Below are 21,707 nucleotides of genomic sequence, written 5' to 3'. Positions count from 1 at the left end.
TAAACTGTTCTACCTAGGACTCTCTCTGTTTCCGGTGGAAGCATTGGCAAACATAATTTGGCTGTTAAGGAAGGGGAAAATGCAGTACTTTTTTTTTTTCATTGTCAAAATATACTCTTAGTTAAGAAACCCCTAGTTGGAAATAATTGAAAATCTCTGAAGTATAATAAGTACTTACCCAGACTACATAGACTCTCACAATTTGTTTCTCCTAAGACATGATTACAGAATCAACTCAGGGCACAATGCTAAATTCCTACAGTGCTTGTAAAAACTGCCACAGGAACAGCAAATCTATTTGCTAGCTTTGAAAGTAATCTTATATTACTTGAATGTAGTGTAATGTAAAATTCTAAATAGAATTTTGGTAAATAATGAGGGGGAGAGAGAGAGGAAGAGAAGGAGAAAGAGTAAACTGTCATGTTTTAAGAAAAACTAGTTTAAAAATACACTCATGAAGCTAGTCAGAAGAACATTTCAGAAATGATTCTTCTGGTACTGATATTTTACCTACAAACTCAATCTTTTATTTATACTATGTTATTACTTATTTGTTCACTTCTAGTAACTATATTCTTTCTACGGAGTTTGAGTGGTCTGAAGGCCCAGGAGATGGTCAAAACATTCAGCAAAAACAGGTAAGTTCTTTTATTTTCTTTCTTTACATTAGTCACTACATATAAATCCCCTAAGGTTAGGAAGACTCTCCAAACTCAAAGAAAACGTAACTGTGAAACACAAAAACACAGTCAAATATTCAAGGTTTAGAATATTATGTTAATTTGTTCGAATAATCTTTAAATTTGTCACAAGTGATATTTCAAGAATAGTTCAGAATGTACCAATCAAAGAGAAGGTTCTAAGATCATTAAACAAAAATGGCATACACAAATCGTGTTTTCACAAAACTTAGAGTGACCTTTTTCTAAATTATTTAAATATACGTTTAATTAACTCAGTACTAAGGGCTCATGCATATGTTTCTACCTGTTGGACACTGCCCAGGCAGTTACAGTACAACCACATGCTTAAAGAATTATCAAGAGTGTGTTCTCTGTCTCTCTCTCTCTCTCTCTCTCTCTTTATACTTTAGACTTGCTTATCATTATAGAATCAGTAGTAATAATAATTAATCCTAATTGTTGCTTCAGGACTTGCCAAAATTTTATAATTTGAGTGAAATGTATAAGAAAAAAAGGACACATTGACAAATTTTCAAATAGAGATGTAATACTTCATTTGTGACATCCACTGTTACACATGCAAAGGAATAATAATAATTGATTATGTCCCTTATCTTTATTACTCATCATCTCTTGCTTCTATTTTTACCTTGCGTGTTTATTAAAGTGTACAGAGTAAAACCAATAGGGTCCTTTGCCTACAAGTGTCAGGCAGATTTACTTGGTTACCAAGGTACAAAGGTCTACATGGGGAGGATGAGTTTATTTTATCTTTGACAAAATGATTAAAATGACAGATAATATGCTTTTCATTTTGCTGAGAGAAAATACTTGAAAGGAATTGTGAATGTGGCATATTGAGAATGCAATGACCTTCAAATTAAGGCATAACCCTGGCTTGTAAACTCTGAGATCATTTAATTTACTACTGTAGATATATGTTTACAATATGTAGAATATGCCTCTTTTCTAGGAGCAGATTGTTAAACATTTTTTTCTTTTTTTTGTATAGGAGATCTTCCTTTTAAAATATTGATGGGGGTTAGTACTTTAAAATAAACCACTCTAAATATTCACATCCTCTACTTATATGAATAACAGGCAAAAATAAAAGCATCTCTTATTTGTCCCCCTCACTAATAGAACTAACAAGGTCTTGGGTGTAATGAAGGAAAGGCAGGCTCTTTAGTCCTCCACATTCTTCCAACTAGTGAGTTTCTAATGATATCTCAGAAATGGGCCAAAACGCAGGAGGAAGCACTTGCATTCCCCAGGAAAGCTACAAGCAATGGGTAATAATCTCTGCTATTATATTTTAGAAATACTAAGAGAAAGTATAGATATGCCTTTTCATTAATCTCATCTTTAAAAAAAATCAAGGATATGTCAACACAGGGCTACTGAATCAAAAACATATTGATTGATATTACATATTTTTCAGTATCAATTTAAGAGTAAATATATATTTTAGGGAAAACTGTGCATTTTGAAGATAGGCTTTTCCTTACCCCTGTAATTATAAGCTCTGAACAAGCTGTCTTAAAAATTGTCTATTGTTGGCATTTACATAGTGTAGCAAAAGTTTTTCATTTTTGAAAGAGCAGTCTACTACCAACTATTTTCACTACTAAAAGCTGCTTTAGTGACGTTTGCATGGGCACTGACTTAACAAAACTTTCCACATACACCTTTTCCATCAATAAAAGATAATAAAATATTGATTGGTGAACAAGAGAAGCACTGAGAGAAAACACACATATGAATTTGATAACTTGAATCTAAGAGAATATTCTAGAGATCTTATATTAATGAAGATGTGACTTATTAAATGCAAAAGGGCCCATTTTAGTCTTTTCTCTACTCACCCTCTAATTACTACCATTTCCGAGTATTTGTTGTTTCTACTTGAATATGGCTATAGATTACACTGAGAAGACATAATCTTATTTCTAAATCAATCATTCTCAGACTTTTCCAATTCAACACATTTGATTATACAATGCTACTGCTAACAGTGGATTATGGCAGTAAATTTTAATAAGGGGGATATTTTTCAAAAGAGGAAAAGTATTATTTTTAAAAGTGCCTTCTTCACTGGCCTTCTGAATCACACCCCATGGAACGGTTATATCACATGGATGTGAATCATTGCTATTTATTTAAGAATGAAACAGGATATTCCACTATTGATGTTTATGCCTGAGATGCCTACAATAAAAGTGCTGATGACTCGTTAAAAAGAATTTAGATAACACCAGTTATATACTCCTGGTTGCAAATGAAAAATACTGGTTTCATCCAAAGTCGGTAATATCTCAATGTAAAAATACCCATACATTTTCAGAAGATAAAAATATTAGTGAAGTAGGAAGAAAATAAGAGAAATATAATTTCTAGCTGATCAGTAATTCCTTATTTTAGTCCTTGCTTCTAACAAATTCCTCCATATATAGGAAAGAGCAGATTTTTCTGCTTCATCCTAAAAAACAAAGAACGATTGCTACTCCCTTCCCCCCAGTTTCTATATACAGTCACTAAGATCCATCTGCATTACAGTCGTCATTACAAATGATAGCTTTGCCAAATCTAGTCCCACAAATTGATATATTGGAAAAACTGGCATGAATATTTTAATGCCCTGCCATTCTAAAGAATAAGCTTTAGGCTTTATATTTATACATGAATATTAGGAATTTATGTATGACTATACATGCATGTCTTTATACATTCAGGAACAGAACATATAATCAAATAGAAAAATTAAATGTTTGTTAAATTATTTTTATAATTAACTACAGAGCTATATTGTCATCTTTGATAAATGTGGGAAATTGAGGCACAGAAGTACCCTCTAGGTGATAACCAAACAGCATATGACAAAGAGCAGAAAGACTGGTAAAACGCCCAGGCCTTATGTGCTTTCCTCTCTGGTCTAAACACCAGATTGCCATAGAGATTCCTATAAGGAATTCTTTAAGATGAGACCTGAATAGTTAAAGTAAATGAAAGATGCATTCTGAATATGGGAACTCTCAGCTATTATATTCCCTTCTTCATTTCTGGATGGTTAGTTATCCCTCCACAAGTGTTTGGTACAATAAAGGAGCTATAAAGTGGTTCTAATGACTTTTCCCATTATTACACTTATCTCTGTTATATAGGAAATAGAAAGTAACATGTAGGTATTTTTTTCCTTTATTCAAAGAATCAATATGTAAAACCAGGTAAAACAACTTAAGAATGATCCAGTATTCTTAAACTAAGACATTTTAATGACTAAATATTTTAGATGTTTAACAGCATCATAACATTTGATGTAAAACATCTAGAAATCCCCAGAATATGGAGACTACCCCATTTTTTAAAAATGCATTTTTATTAAAAGCCAGTTAAATTATTTTCCATCTCTTTTCATTTACTTAGATCTTGACTTTAAAAACAACAAATCTATAGTTTACAAGTGCCCTTTCCAAATCCTTACCTTCAATATCAGTGAAAGTTATAATTTATCTCACTTTGGAATGATAGTTGGCTAACGAAAGGGAAGCATAAACTCACATTCACTTACATTTCTATGTGACCACTGAGAACACTTCTAGAATTACACAGTGCTCTTTCTTACTGTTTGGTCAAAGACCACTGACTAAATCATCCCAAGAGCTCAAAGAGACATATGTAATGCTGGTAAATGAGATGACAAAATTATATATTAGTACAGTTCCATGAAAAGAAAATATTTTAAAAATGAAAAAGTTACTGTACAGTCATGGAGTCTTCTCAATAAAAAATTCAAATACTGGATATTCCAAATACTTCAAATATTCAGATTACAGCATGGCCAAAATATAGACATATTTTACTATACCAATAGTTTCATTATTATTGTTAACAATTCCATTTTACCCATACACTATTAATGCAAGATAGAGCAAGATCTGTGCCATAGCACTTTCAGGGTAATTAGTGACACAGCGAGGCATCCAATCTGAAAGCAAATCCTAAGATAGTGGGGAAATGATATTTAGAGACAGAATAAATTACATAACACTGAAACATCTGAACTGGAGCTCAGAGTGCTTGGGAGTGGTGGGAGAGGGATGCCACAGAGCACCTGACAAATAAACTGCTTTTTGTGTTTTCAGTCTTCAAGTTGACAGAGAACTGTCGACACCTTACGGGAAAACTTGAAAACCATTCCAATAAGCAAGAGTTCTGCTGCTATATTTTCTTTACTTCCTGCCTTATAATTGTTATTCAGAACAACTTGTAAAGAACAAAGCCCAAGTGTATTCTTAAGTTTGGTTCTATGTTCGCCAATTCAAAACAAACAAACTTGCTTTCTGACGTTGCCTGAGAAGAAATCACAATGTTTCAGAGATTCTCGACTTCTCAGCAGAACACACTGTATGTACTGATGCTTTCAGATATCACAGGGCTTGTATTTAAGCTGACAGGCAATAAAGGGAATAGAGGATGAATGAAACATAATTCTATGTTATAAGCAAGTTATGATATATTATTGTCATATACTGTATCATTGGTGTTTTCCTAGTTAAAGCTAATGGCTACATTTCAAATTTGAGAAGTTTCTAAATGGAGAAAATAAAAATTAGAATTAAAGAAGAATAAAGTAAATAGAGAATACTATTTTTTTTTTTTTTTTTTTTTTTTTGAGATGGAGTTTTACTTTGTTGTCCAGGCTGGAGTGCAGTGGCGCAATCTTGGCTCACTGCAACCTCCACCTGCCAGGTTCAAGTGATTCTCCTGTCTCAGCCTCCCAAGTAGCTGGGTTTACAGGCACACACCACCACACCTGTCTAGTATTTTGTGTGTGTGTGTGAGAATACTATTTTATAGCAAATTTTAATAAAATAGTCCCATAATCAGATGAGACAGAGGCAAATGGCAGAAATGACTTACTGGGGTACGAGAAATCCATGCTAGGATTGAAAATACAATTTTTTCTTTAAGAGACACCAATCATTAAGCTTTGATATCAGAAAATCCTAGTTAGGTGGAGGCTTTTGGGGTCATCTAGCCATTTCTTTTTTCTAATTATTTCCTTCCATTTCCACAGACCCCTCCTTTTACATCTACTAAAATTCTACTCTTCCATTTAATATGAGTTCCCCCAGGATACCTTACTTGATCTCTGCAATTAGACTATTAACTCTTTCCAAGACATGGCTTATCTATCCAGCCTCTGCCTAGATGCTTTTAGGGATGGTGTTTACTGCTTGACACAGCACTGCATTTTTAAACTACTATACATCCTAGAAGATTCTTTCTCACAGTGAGCCAAATTGAACTCCTTATACTTTTAAAATGTATTCAGTAAACATTTGAAGCTCATTTGACCTCAAGAACATCGGTTTTCATCTCACTCTATTCCTGAGAAAAATTCTCGGATTACAGTAAAGTAAGTGTGGCTAAACTTCTCTGATTCATTGTCTTCCTTCTCTGCTATTCTGGGGAAGAAATAAACTCCTAAAGAAAAACTTACTGACTTGATTTTCCAGGCTTAGTGTACAATGCTGTCGATTTTTTTTTCCCCCCAGTTCTTATTGAATCTACTTTAAAGATCCCACAAACGGGGACTCTCCTACAAACAGGATCTTGCATTATTTAGGAAGCAGAACATTACACTTCTTATTTGGTCTCAGTAAGTGATGCCTCCTAATCTTTAGAGGCTAAACTACATGGTAGTCCCCAAAGTGGATGCTTCACCAATAAATCCCACCTCAATATAGATGCTCACACCCAAGAGGCCTGCAGACTCTTTGACTGGAAGAAACTGGTTAGACCTAAGTCTTGGGTATTAAATTGAGGATAAAGCCGTTTTACTAATAGATGCATCTTCAGCCAGCCCTAAATAAAGGAGCTTCATCCAAGCAACCGATACAAAAGTTTCATAGACCAAGTACAGATACCTGTGTAAAAACATCTGTAATATGGACAAAAATGTCCACAAATTCCTTTCATCCTTATATAAATATTCCTTTGCAATGTGACTTGGCATCTATTTTTCCACCACCAAATCTTGTTCTGGGCATGTTTCTTGCTTTAGACCAATAAATAATAGCAGCAGTCCACAAAAGTGCTTGTGCATTGGAACCTGTCCTTTCTTCTCTGCCTTTAAAAGCCACAGATTGACATGTGAAGAAGCCTAGGCTAATTGACTAGAAGGTGTGAGACCATGTGGTGAGAGGCCCCAAGGATCCAAACAGTCTCAGCCATTTCAACTACCTTAAAAAATCATGAGCTAAATAAAAGGGGGCCTATTTCCAACTAAAGTTTCGGAGTGATCTATTAATCATTAAAAATGCTAACTTGATACAACACCTAATCTGATGTACTAATCAATACATTGTCATTACAGCTGCCCAATCAGTTAAAATGTCACTGAACTGGATGTTCTATAAAAAACCTTCAAAGCTCCTGGGCGAGGTGGTTCACACCTGTAATCCCAGTGCTTTGGGAGGCCAAGGCAGGCAGATCACGAGGTCAGGAGATCGAGACCATCCTGGTGAACACAGTGAAACCCTGTCTCTATTAAAAATACAAAAAAAATTAGCTGGGTGTGGTGGCGGGCGCCTGTAGTCCCAGCTACTCGGGAGGCTGAGGCAGGAGAATGGCGTGAACCCGGGAGGCGGAGCTTGCAGTGAGCCGAGATCGCGCCAGTGTACTCCAGCCTGGACGACAGAGCGAGACCCCATCTCAAAACAAAAACAAAAACAAAAACAAAAAAACTTCAGCCTTTCTCCATTCTGTTCAAAAAAGTTTCATCATATCAATAAATATTTTATAGTGATCTATATTAATACTTGTCATCCTAGTTCCCCCCACAATTTATTTCTTGTCTGTTGAAAATATTTTGGTTGTCCTTTTTTTTTTTTTTTTTTTTTTTTAATAAGACTGCAATGGACAGTCCTGGGCACTGATACGCTGGTCCCATAGTATGTGCATATTTAACTTCTAGATACTGCCAAATTGCTCTCCAAAATGGTTGTACCAGTTTCTACTGCCACTAAAGTTGTAGAATTCTTGCTGATCTTCACATTCACCAACACTTGGCATTTTCAGGCATTCATTTTAGGTAATCTGATGGGTTTGAAACTGTATATCATTTTAATTCAAATTTCCGTCATAGCTAAAGTTGCATATCACTTTATTGAACATCTATGTTTCATCTTCTGTAAAATGTCTGTTTATTACCTGTGTCTGTTTTGCTATTATGTTGTCTTTTACCTGCTGCAAAATTGTGAAGTTCTAAATGCTTATTTTTTGGTGGCTTTTCCAATACCTCTCCACTATTAGTGGCTTTTTTTCCCTATTTATTTAGAGGCGCCTTTTGATGTGTAGAAAATATTATTTTTAAAATGCCAGATTTACTCCTTGTTTTCTTTATGAAATCCTTCCTTAACCTGAGGTCATAAAAATACTCCTATTTTTGACAGTAAGATTTTTTAAGTTTTGCTTTTCAGTTTAAGGTTTTTGAGCCACCTGGAATTTATTCTGTCACCAGGATCTAATTTTACTTTTTCCCATATGGATAACCAATTGTCCTAGCACCATGTACTGAGCAACCCATACTTTCCCCGCCGGCTTTTAATGCCACCACTGCCACGCATCTTGCATTCATACAGGAATTTAACTGTTCCTGGACTCTCAATTCTTCCCCACTCTGGCCCATAAGATGAACTCAGTGCCAACTCCACACTGTCTACATCTTTTAGCAATACAATAAGTCATGATATTTTAGAGCAAGTCATGCCCAAATTTGTCCTTCTCTTCAAAATTTTCTTGGCTACTTCCTCTTTCCTTTTGTTTCTCCAAGGAAATCATGTACAAGTACAGTTTATCCTTCTGGAAATGACTGATAATTGTCTTGAACATAAAGATTGTACATTACATATCTTTTACTTTCTTACAATTTCTAGCCACGACACACACACACACACACACACACACACACACACGCACACACAGAGAGAGAGAGAGAGAGAAAGAGAGAGAGAGACAAAGAGAGAGAGAAAGAAACAGATTCCTTTCCCAATTATTCCAGAAAAAAATAGAGTCTCAAAAGAGCAAAAGAAAGGAAAAAAAGTACAAATCCCTAGGTTTTATAATTAAACAAAATAGAATTTTAATTGTCTGTTTTCTTCCTTAACTCTGTTAATATTATGTGTGGCAAGTAGTTGCTTGACCCCTTCCTTCCTCATCCCATACAAAGTTTGGGGAAGTTTTCATTGCCTGCTTGCCCTCTCCCTTATTTGTTTAGTTAGTTAGTTAGTTAGTTTTCTTATCAAACTTGAACACAGTCTGGGTTTTAGTTTCGTGATAGAAAATTCCTGATGCTTCTTCCTCTGCTTCTGGCATCACTTGGAATCACTTTGATTGTACTGTTTAAAATAACTTTTTAAAGTTGTATTCCAAGATTATCATTAACCAACTCTGATATGGTTAGGCAGTGTGTCCCCACCCAAATCTCATCTTGGATTGTAATCCCCATATTCCCTACGAGTCAAAGGACAGACCAGGTGGAGGTAACTGAATCACAGGGCTGGCTTCCCCCATGCTGTTCTCATGATAGTGAGCCAGTTGTCATGAGATCTGATGTTTTTATAAGGGGCTCTTCCCTCTTCACTCGGCACTTCTCCCTCCTGCCACCTTGTGAAGAAGGTGTCTTGCTTCCTCTTTGCTTTCTGCCATGATTGTAAGTTTCCTGAGGCCTCCCCAGCCATGCTAAACTATGAGTCAATTAAATTTCTTTCCTTTATAAATTATCCAGTCTCAGGCAGTTCTTTATCGCAATGTGAAAATGGACTAATACAAACCTTTTACCCGAACAGCTCTTTCTTATTGATTAGCACTGAACTGGAAGATTAATTCTGCTCATTTTTATTATTAACTTTTACTTTTTGTTTTTTCATTCATCATGGAAAAAAATTTAAACTTTTTTTTTATTACACTTTAAGTTCTGGGGTACATGTCAGAACGTGCAGGTTTGTTACATAGGTATACACGTGCCATGGTGGTTTGCTGCACCCATCAACCCATCATCAACATTAGGTATTTCTCCTAGTGCTATCCCTCCCATAACCCCCAAACTTTTAATTCTTATTGTGGTAAAATACACACAACATAAAATGCACAATGTTAACTATTTTAAAATGTACAATTCTATGGTATTAAGTACACTTACAATGTTGTGAAGCCAAAAACTCTACTTCCAAAACATTTGCACCACCCCAGAAGGAAACCGTGTACCCATTAAACAGTCACTTCCCATTCTTCCTTTCCCTCAGTCCAACAACTACCATTCTACTTCCTGTCTCTATGATTTTGACTACTCTAGGTACCTCATATAAATGGAATTATACAATATTTGTCCTTTTGTGATTGGTTTATTTCACTTAGCACTATGTCTTCAAGGTTCATCCTTGTAAATTGTGCCAAAATTCCCTTCTCTTTATGGCTGAATAATATTACATTGTACGTTACACTGTATGTACAGACACATATTATGTACCTATTCAACCATTGAGAAAGTTTGGCTTGTTTCTACTTTTTGGTTATTATGATTAGTCTCTTATAAATACTTGTGCAAAAGTGTGTGTGTGTGTTCTCATAATAACTTTTTGGTTATTATGATTAGTGCTGTTATAAATACTTGTACAAAGTGTGTGTGTGTGTGTGTGTGTTCATTTTTCTTGAGTATATATATAGAAGTAGAATTGCCATCCCATATGGTAATTTTGTGTTTAACGTTTTGAGGCACTGCCAACCTGTTTTCTACAGCGGCTGCACCATTTCACATTCCAACCAGCAGTGTTTGAGGGTTCCAATTTCTCCACATCCCTACCAATACTAGTTATTTTTTGTTTGTTTGTTTTAAATTCTGAGCATCCTAGTGGGTTGAAGTTCTATCTCATCGTGGTTTTGATTTGCATTTCCTTTATGACTAATGATCTTGAGCATCTTTGTATGTACATGCTGGCTATTTACATATCTTATTTGCAGAAATGTTTATTCAAGTCCTTTGTCCATTTTTGAATTGGATCTTTTGTCTTTTTGTTGTTCAGTTGCAAGTATTATTTAGTAACAGTAGGCTTATTATATATAATCTTCAAATACTTTCTCCCATTCTGTGGGTTATGTTTATACTCTTTTGATGATAGGGTCCTTTGAAGCATAAACATTGTATTTTTGATGTTCCCCTTCCTGTGTCCAAGTAACAAACCTGCATGTTGTGCACATGTACCCTAGAACATAAAGTATAATAATAATAAAAAAAGGTATTTGACAAAATTCAACACCTATCTATGACAAAACTTTATATAATCCATAACAGAGAAAAATAAATTGGACTATATAAAAAATAAAATTTTTTTTGCTACTTGTGCATTTTGTGTCATATCTAAGAAACAACCGCACAATTCAAGATCATGAACATTTACCCCTATATTTTCTTCCAATAATTTTACAGGGTTTTTTTAACCTCTTATATTTAATTATTTGCTCCATTTGAAGTTAGTTTTTGTATATGGTATAAGGTAAGGGTCATCTTTATTCTTTTGGATGTGAATATCTATTTGTCCCAACATTACTTTTAGTTTTGAAGAAATTTAATCAGCAATAAAACAAGTCAGGTATGAATTAACTAGCTTCCCTATGAACAACCCTCCCTCATGTATATGATTGGTACATACACGTTTTACCTTCATAATATATATCACTATTGATTGCACTGTCATTTGATGTAGATCTTGAAGCAAAGTGTCAACTTCCATTGTTGCACATTCCTCTGAAGTTTTATCCTACAGTATCTCACTATCTTTATTAAAATGTAAAAGTCTATTGTATAATTCATCTCCCATATATTGCTATTTAAACTTTTAAGCATATATGTACTTCACTTAATTATTCTCACTGTTACAGTTTTTTCAGAGAAGTTCTGAGACTTTAGACAAATCTGAGAAGTTCTGAGAATCTATACTATTGTATGTCACATTTATGATCTTCTACGGTTTCCTGCTTTACCAATTTATTTCATTATTTTCCTTTTACTCCCTGAATTTTAGTCACTAGGGTGGTGTGATGCTTGGAAGTAGGTAGGTACTTCCTACCTAGGTAGTAGGTGCGATGCTTGGAAGTAGGTAGGTGTCAGTGAGTTTTCTAAGTAATCATGAGTGCTTTATTGCTAATAAAATTGGTTACAAGTTGGAGTTAACTAAAGCAATATCAATGCACACATCCTTATGAACCACTTAAGTCTATAAACGACCACTTTAATACTTCCAGCATGAGTCCTCTATTATAAATTTCCTGCTCTTGGGGTTTCCAGTGGCAGTTCACTATTTTTACTCTTATCATAATTTTGCAGAGGCAATAGTGCTTTGGAAATATTTATTTTAGCATGCACACACACACATGTAGTAGTTTTCAATTGCTTGGAAATTAGTATCAAGTTGACCCTTTAACTGAGTTGGTTTACCCGCCCTTGCCCAATAGACTCCACCTGTAAATTACAGGACTTATTAACAGGACAAGTTTAGAGAAAGGTCCAACACATTTACAAATATGGATTTGAATGTTATCACTGTCTTGATAAACTAAATATTGTTCTTGAATATCAGAATAAATCTAGAATAAGAACAAAAGCAAAATTTGCCTTGGTGAAGTAACTTTTCTTTCCAGAAATGTGTATAGTTTATTTGCCTTGAATACTCTCAGCTTCTCCAGACTCTCTCTCTCTTCCATCCCTCTCCCAGAAAAGGCAGCCTTGTGCAGCTCCTGAACACATACGTACCAAGGGTAGAGGTAAGTAGGAGGTAATTCCCCACCAGAAGGAAAGCTCTGAAATTAGCCATGTGTCCATATGCTCAGACTCGCATTAGCCCTGGGTATCTTATGTGCCCTCCACCCAAGTACAGCTTTCTTGTTCACTAGGTTTCAACATGGTTTATGTCTAGCAAAATGGCTATTTGTTAGTTCTGGAATCATTCTTGATCTCAGTTTTCCTACCTAAGGCTCTCAAAACTTCTAAAATTTTTGATTGCCACTTCTCTAGGAGGTCAAAACCTGATATCCATAATCCCCCAATCTCTGGCTAGGGTCTTATTCCAAATGAAGTTAATTTTCCACACTCATAATCCTGACGTGCAGTCTAACTTTAATGTTTTCTTTCTGTAATAATCCACCTTCCAGTTGTGATGTTTAAAAGTATCCAAGCTGCATCTGACCAACCTCAAGATTGCTGTCTTGGAATTGTTGGCCCTACCCTTTGTGAGTGTTTTAGGCCAGGATTCTTGAGGAAACAGATCTTGAGATAGAAACTTGCATGCAGGAAGATTATTAGTGGGATCAACAGTCTGGGAAGAAACAGGATTGGTCAGAGAGAGGAACTGCACTATGATATAATCCAAACTAAGGCTTTAGCAGATCCTACAGGAGTCTCTGGTGGCCATTTAGAGCTGTCCTGAATTTGGATGAAGGAGCTACACTATTCTCCCTTTCATGAACCAATCATTGGATGCAGAGTGCCCACAGTAAGAAGGTGCGACGTGGAACAAAGTAGTGATTTCCTGACGTAGTGAGTCCAGGAGGGCGACTTGGCTGAGAGTTACTGGCTGCCAAAAGTTCTGGCAGTTGGGGGAAAGGAAACTTCAGTCTTGGAAAGGGGATCTGGATAGCATAACGTATCATGCACTAGAGTTAACTACATTTCAAATCCCAGCCACCATACTGTCTATTGGTTTCTTGAAGATGTATTAAGTTTATTCATGGATGTAAATGCATTAGCTATGGCATAAAGTAAGAAAAGGCTTTCTCCTCCCTACACTGTCCCTTCATCAACAAATGGTGCTGACTGGATACTCCCCAATTCATTAATTAGCTGTGAGACAAGCTGTAAATCTTATCTCTTATCTGCACCTTTGTTTGGTCAGCTGTAAAATGAGAAATTTTGATGTGATGAGCTCTGAACTTACCTTCCAACACTACTGTTCTATGATGAGAGGCAAATTGTGTCAGGTTAAATGTTACACAAAAGCAGAAATGCCATTTACCAAATTTTGAATCTTATACTGAGTGGTGCTCTTCTTTTAAAATACTTCTCTAGTTCAGTTCTTTCTCCCATTTCCTGTATCTACAATCTCTCCCTTCTTACTGGATCATGGAAAACAGAATATCAAATGTTCTGTTATTTCCCATCTTAAAACAAATAAACAAAACTTCCTTTGATCTCCACATCTCCCACTATTTTTTTAGGCTCCATACTCACAGCTACAATTCTATACACCTCTAAACTCACTTTCTCCACTTCCAAACCACCCAACTCATTCTTTACTTACTCCAGTCTGGTATAATTCCCCACCACTGCATTGAAATTATTCTTTTCAAAGTTAAAAATGACTACATTTCACCAAAGTCAGTCCTCCATTCATATCTTGGCAGCATTAACACAATTGACTCTGCCATTCTCTCCTCTCCTGGGCTTCCTCCTACATCACTGTTTCTTTCTCAGTTTTGTTCCTTTGCTCTTAAAGGTGATTGCCTCAAATTGTTCGGGGAACCCTTTTTTATCTACACTAGTTTTTATCTATACTACACCTAACCTACACTACATCTAGTTTAGGTGATCCCATGAAGGCCAGTGCCATCAGATGCCACTTTTATGTGCTTCTGATGAACAAATTTATGTCTCTAACCCAATTTTTTTCCACTGATCTCTAGATTTTAGTTTTTAAGAAACTACTTGACATCTTGGCTTTGATATACAATAGGTTTTGTACACTTAATAAATCCAAACAGAGCTCCCAGAACTCTTGATTTTCTCAAATCTGGACTTCTCCAGTTTTCCCAACTTCACTAAATGTCATCTACATATGTCCAGAGTCCAGTCACAAAACACAGAGTTATTATTGATCTCTTTCCCTCCCTTACATCCCATCTGCTTCATTAGCAAGTCATGTCAGTTTTACCCCCATAATAAGCATTAATATCCACATTTTTCTCCACCTTTGCAATTACCATCTCAGTCCACAATTTATCAATTATATTGCAATAACCTCTTATCAGGCCCTTCCATTTTTACTACTGACCTTCTCCAACACCTTCTCCACAGAGTGAACAAGGATCTTTAAGAAATCAATGAGCTTGAGTCGCTCACCCTCTTAAAATCCTTCAATAATGTGTACTGCTCTCAGAAGGAAAACTAAACTTCAAACTAAACCTTCCCTTGATTTGGTTCCTGCCTCCATCTCCAATTTTATCTCCTAATTATGTTCCACAGAAGTAGCAATACTCCAGCCACACTAGCTACCTTCCTGTGCCTTGAACATGGCAACACTAGGATCACCTCCAAGACAGCTCCCTTGTTTTTCCTTCCCAGGAAAATCTTCCTCTACGATTCCTGTGAATGCCCCATTTGTATTCTTCAGTTCAAAGGAAACCTTTAGAAGCTCTATCCTGCCTCCTCTTTATTTCCTTCATGACTAACACTCATTTCAATCTACAATTACCTTTTTTAACTTAATTATTGTCTACTTGCCCCAGTAGAAGAGTCACCACAAGAGCAGAACTTCTTTTGACTTGTGTTTGCCCTGTTTGCAGTTTTGGACACATAGTAGATGCTCAATTAGTAGTAATGGTTGAATAAATGAATGACTGAACACTATACATCAAAACTCACCAGCAGAAAAAATAAGTGAAATACCTCCATCATTCAAAATTAATATTGACTGTTTCCTCTGCAGATTCACAAGGGCAAAATTTGATTTCCATCCTGGTTCCTCCTCCTATCCTATGCTTCTCACCTGCCTTATTAAGTTGGAAATATTTGCTCAGGGAATACAAGCTATTTTTAACATTAATCTACAAGAAACGTGATGTGGAGGATAGACCTATACCAATAAAATCTCATCATTCTTTTAAAAAATATATAGAAAATTGGGTTACTCAATATTTTAAATCATCTGCATACTGTTATCTTCCATTGAATGAGATTCTCACGAGTTGAGGATAAATCTCCACAGCAAAGGATTTCCTTTAAGTACATCTTTCACTTGGTTCTATTTTCCAAGTATAACCCTGACATAACAAACAATGAGGATCCAAATCTCCATTAAATTATCTGTTTTTCCCTTTACTGAATACAGAATTGTTGTTTTGGCTAGAATTAGTCAGGCACAGTTAGTACAATAACACTCAGTGCCTTCCTGTGTAGCACCTGCTGCATGTTATTTATTTCTTGTTAACTACATAGTACAACAAATTGTGTCTTTTAACAGCTCATTGAATAGAGGAGGAAAAAGTGATGGCAGTGGGATTGTTGATAATGTTCAATGGTGTCAATACATTTCTTTTCAAATAACCAACTAGTAAATTTGCAATAACACCATTTGTTTCCCTGGAAAATGTCTCTGCCACATAATTTCCAATGACCTTCAGCCGACGCAGCATGAGTAGAATAAGTATAGGAAATGACCTATGGCTTTAACATATTAGCAAAGGTGCTTTTAATTGGATAAATGCAGCATAGGGAAACAAATCAATTCTTCTTTTCAAAAACCTTAAAAATGTTAAGATGGTATATTCAGTTGTTAGATTTCCATACCTCATCTAGAGTTCTTTGGATTTAACAATATGGTTAAATGAAACACCATCAAAGAAACAAAATCTGTACTAAGAACTTTCCAGGGCACTACCACGTCATTGAAACATGTTCTAGAATAGCACAGTTGCATTAAAGTCTTCTCAATCTATGTGGGCTCTCATTTGACAATTTCCTATCTTATCCACTAATTCAGTTTCACTGATGAGTAAGATCCAACAAACAGTGTTTGAATAAAGTACAGGGCAGTGGCTACTAATTTTTTCATCTGTGCATTTTGTTTTATTATGTTAGAGACTCTAATTGAACTTTGTTCCAAGCTATTAACCTATGACAGAAGACTGTGGAGATAAGATTTCACTGACATATAGAACAAAGAAAAAGAAAAGGCGTGAAAATTACAATGACAAGGTTGCCTTAGCAGTTTTGAGGTGGTAAAATGAAATCCCTGACTAATAGGCCTAGCTAACATACGAAGGGTGAGGATGTGAAAGGGGAAGACAATTCGGATTGAACCCACTGAGAGGCTTCTTTGAGAATCCATAATAGATACACACTGTTATTGCAAAGTTCAAATTGCAAAGCAAATTAAAGTATGCCTCTAATTGTTATAAGTTGTACACAAGAGGTTCATATACAAGGAACAAATTAAGGAACATTATGAGTAAATTGCGAATGTTATCTGAGCAGCCAATTTTTGTTTGAGAAAAGGCTAAAATCTTAGCTTTACATTATATAAATTATTCAGTCTTCTTGGCTTTCAGGATCTCAAACATCTTCAATAGTAATTGTTTTCTCAATATATATATATATTTTTAAGAGCAGGTTCTCATTATGTTGCCCAGTCTGGAGTACAATGACACAATCATAGCTTACTTTAGCCTCACACTCTTGGGTTCAGGTGATTATCCCGCCTCAGCCTCCCAAGTAGTTAGGACTACAGCCATATGCTACTATGCCCAGCTAATACTATTTTTTGCAGAGATAGGGGTCTTGCTATGTTGCCCAGGTTTGTCTTGAACTCCTGGCCTCAAGCAATCCTCACGCCTTGGCCTCCCAATATCAGTATCTGAATTCACACTTGAACTGAAAAGAATAAAGTATAAAAGTTTTATCAAATTGTTTAACCTATGAAAGAATTGTACATGGAACTTTATATAACATCATATGAACAAACCAATCTTTTGTATCAAAATTATTTTCTGACTCATAATTTGAGTGGTATTTCTCAAATATGGGTAAGGAATACATGCAAGATGGAATGGAGATGTGAGTTTAGTGTAGCTCATTAACACAGTCTTCTTCCTGAAAAACAATGCCAATGTTTTCCTTCCTAGCCAGCATATGTGATGACTTCTGATGAGACAAAAATTGCTAAGGAAAGTCTCAGAGGATTTCTTCCAGTTTAAAGCTGGAAGAAATAAAGCTGTGCAAGTATTGTTTTCCCAGAACAAGCCAGAAGGGTACAAGAAAGTTTTGACTCGATTTTATAACCAAGTTTTGAATCTATTTATTTTAAAAATTTAATGATTTCAAATATATCCTCATGTAAATAGTAGATAGAATTTTATCTGTGTTATTGGTTGGCTCATTGTGAACATACATGCAAGAAAGTTTATGGAATGTATGTCAATAATGGAATTGAAAAATTTACATGTTGAGATACATAGAAATTAGAAAATATTATCACAATAAAATTAGTTCAAAAATTCTGTATCAAAATGACTAATATTAGGTTCAATTATTTATTTATTTTAAGTGGTAAGAAACATTATCTACAGGTTTTATTCATCCGAAAGCCAAAAATTTATTTTCCCATTGGAAAGGATACTGTTATAATCTAGAGGTAACTTCTGGGAAACTAAATACACACCTATAAGAGATCATATCAACCTGACATTATACAGATTTAATTTGAAAAACCTCTAAAAATTTACTATAAAATAATGATGTTTAGGGGAAAATTTAAGTAACTTATAGTATCTAGGGCATATAGAGAATGCTTGGTGACATCATTATTGTTATTTTTATACAGTTTCACTACAAGCAATGATTAACTCAAAGTTCATGATGATGGCAATATCTACTATTCTGCTTTCCCATCAGTACTTGCCAATGAGGAGTATGTGAGCCATTTCTGGCCCCGGCAACAGAAACAGTCCCCTTTCAGAAATGTTTCTGCCAAAGGGCATTTTTGCAGATAAGCTCATATTAAGTCAGAGCACTGGCCTATCTTGAAGACAATATTATGTTCCAATATAACAGTTGGGTTTTATGTTCAATTGTTTTATTCCAGGACAGCCATACAATTTGAAACCTTGATCACCAGTAAATACAATTGCAGACTGCTTTTTTTTCACCCAAGCAGCACACAGTCCTTTCAGGTTTGAAATATTATTTTGAATTATTCAGATCATTACTTTGGAACAGTCTCTAAGTCTCTATATAAAAAGAATACTATTAAGAAAACGAGACACAGTATATCATTTACTGAAGAATGGAGGCAGCCATCATTTTGGTCCATCTGATAATGTCATTTATATCATTGGTAGCTGAAAACTTCATTTCAATGCCTCTATCTTACCTTATCTGCTATACCAAAGGTAAACTTGCCCCTAAAGCACATTTGTTTAGGATTTATACTATCAGTTTTTCATCTAAGTCCTCACGTTGAATAAAAAACAAGTAAATGATTTAAACCCATTTTTCAGCCAGGCACGGTGGCTCACGCCTGTAATCCCAGCATTTTGGGATGCCAAGGTGGGCAGATCACTTGAGGTCAAGAGTTCGAGACAAGCCTGGCCAACATGGTGAAACCCTGTCTCTACTAAAACTACAAAAATTAGCCAGGTGTGGTGGTGCACGCCTGTAATCCCAGCTATTCAGGAGACTGAGGCAGCAGAATCACTTGAACTTGGGGGGTAGAGGTTGCAGTGAGCCGAGATCGTGCCACTGCTCTCTGGCCTGGGTGACAGAGCAGGACTCCGTCTCAATCAATCAATCAACCAACCAATAAACAAACAAACCCATTTTGCTTTTCAGGACATTTCAATGAAACCATTCCAGATCTATAAACCAGTAACTAAATATATTGTGAAATATAATACAATTACATATGTATTTGATAAACTTCAACTTGCACGTAAACTGTATGTAATATCACCTCAACTCTAAAGTAATTATTCCAATTTCCCAATATTTTATGTTACCATATTCAGAGTATGTGCATTAATGGTAATTTTCTGATAGGGAAAGCATTCAGAATAAGTTTTTCTCAGAGCCAAAAAGTACAGAAAGCAGCTTTGGTATCATCATAAACAATTTAAGAATCATTCCTCCTGACTTTTTTCACAAGTTAGGAAATTATTTCATTCTTTTCCCCTAATACTGTAGAATATCTTCCTTACAAACATGTTAAAGGAAACACAGTAGCAAACCTTTGCCCTTGGGATAGTCAAAGATATCTCAGACATATATAAAAAAACAGGAACTATAAAAGAAAAAATTGATAGGTTGGATTTTATATACACTAAAATTATTTGCATTTCAAAAGGCAATGTTATAAAACGAAAAGACAATTCAAGGAATGAGAGACTATATTTGCAATGCATGTATCACACAAAGAACTGGTAATCAGAAAAAAATAAGTAAGCCCAACACACCAAGTCCTAACAAGTCAATAACAACCCAATGAAAATCGGCAAAATATTTAATCAATAAGTTTGATTACAAACAAGAAGTATTCTCCTCAAGTCATTGCTCAAAAACTATGTAAATAAATGGGACTGTGGATACTTATAAAACATTATTCTATTGGGGAAATATTCAAAAGTATACATGACATCTAGAGAAATGAAGCAATGTGAAATGTAAAATAATTCATGTAAAATATATCTTCTAAAGATTATAAAAACAAAAAAGTCAAAGGGTTAAAAATAATAAGAGAAGCCAGGCATGGTGACTCACGTCTGTAATCCTAGGGCTTTTAGAGGTCGAGGCAGGCGGATCACCTGAGGTTAGCAGTTCGAGTCCAGCCTGGCTAACATGGTGAAACGCCGTCTCTATTAAAAATACAAAAATTACCTGGGTATGGTGGTGAGTGCCTATAATCCCAGCTACTTGGGAGGCTGAGGTGGGAGAATTGCTTGAGCCCAGGAGGCAGAGGTTGCAGTGAGCCCAGATCATGCCACTGCACTCCAGCCTGGGCAACAGAGTGAGATTCTGTCTCTAATAATAATAAATAGAAGCATATTAGAACTCATATTATTTAAGATTACAAAGGATTAGAAATACCCTAAAAGAGATTATAAATTTGACTAGCTGGTCTCCAACATCAATGAAATCAATACAAAAATCAAATGAGCCAAAATTGTCACAAAATTGAGGTAAGGTAAAGAAGAATCCTGGAAGTATTGAGGTAAAATTAACAATCCTAAGTGGAACAAATGAAAAGTAGTTAAGACAAGCATTTCATCATTTATACTCTTCCTCTGGAACTGTGTCTAAATCTGATACTATTGGATACCTAATAATCCTCTTCTCTAATCCTTCCAACCAAACTTTGTTTCTTCTACCCAGAGTATGTTATGCCTCATGACAACAAGCTCTTACAATCCACCTCAAACACAACCAAAATGTGAGTATCTTTGGGGCACCAACTCCCTTCTTATTTTTACCATGCATGTATTAGTTAATAAATGCTTTTTATGTTCTTAGTGCGTTTTATAGTCCAAGGAAGAATGATTGAGTTGCTAACACTATTTAGACCTTCTGAATATACCTCATTTATAAATACACTAAATCAGAAAGGGAATTTATTTTATTAAAAAAAGTGGAAGTATAAATACTTTCAGTCTTTATAGGGTATACAGAATTTTAACAAACTGCAACTTATACATTACTTAATTTAAGTGGAGAAAGCCAGGGCTTCTTGAAAAAAACAAACAAAAAACCCCCAAAACAGCCTTAGTGTTTCACTGGTGTTTAGCAGAAGTGTGTTTTATTCCACCTAAGCTAAAGCTCCCTAAGGAAGAGTTTAAAAGGAGTTCCTGCATCTTTAACGTAAGAGGATGAAGACCTTGATATGACGAAAGGACAAAGCTAAGATTACAGGGGAGAGAAAAGAATTGAAAACAATCAATGTGTTGATGCTGGCTTAAAGAGGGTCACTGAGAGATCAGCTTCACCTGCATCTGTTCCTTAATTAAAACGAGAAAGATGACAGTGTCCACTACTGATCACTATGGTAACATTTAAATATCAGGCCATTTTGACCAGCAGACCACTCCAAAGCAAAGCTGAGTGAATGGTTACATAAATTCATACAGTGTATAGGCCATCTTGTAAATTGGAAATATTAAAGAAAACTTGCTAATGAAAAGGCAGAAGAGGATAACATATTTGTGAAG

General features: G+C 35.4%; 1 protein-coding gene and 1 long non-coding RNA gene across 20 annotated transcripts in view; one reads left to right on the top strand and one right to left on the bottom strand.

Annotated features, from left to right (window-relative positions):
- LOC105492120 (SRY-box transcription factor 5) overlaps positions 1-21,707 on the bottom strand; it is a 1,036,234-nt gene that overhangs the window by 556,554 nt on the left and 457,973 nt on the right. The window lies entirely within an intron of this gene.
- Positions 600-20,935, top strand: LOC105492119 (uncharacterized). The gene is made up of 3 exons (XR_011608455.1): positions 600-638; positions 12,458-12,506; positions 20,878-20,935. It is a non-coding gene; the product is annotated as an uncharacterized lncRNA (long non-coding RNA).

The sequence above is a fragment of the Macaca nemestrina genome, chromosome 10 (genome assembly GCF_043159975.1).
Source record: "Macaca nemestrina isolate mMacNem1 chromosome 10, mMacNem.hap1, whole genome shotgun sequence".
Lineage (NCBI taxonomy): Eukaryota > Metazoa > Chordata > Mammalia > Primates > Cercopithecidae > Macaca > Macaca nemestrina.
This window is presented reverse-complemented; position numbering and strand designations above follow the sequence as displayed.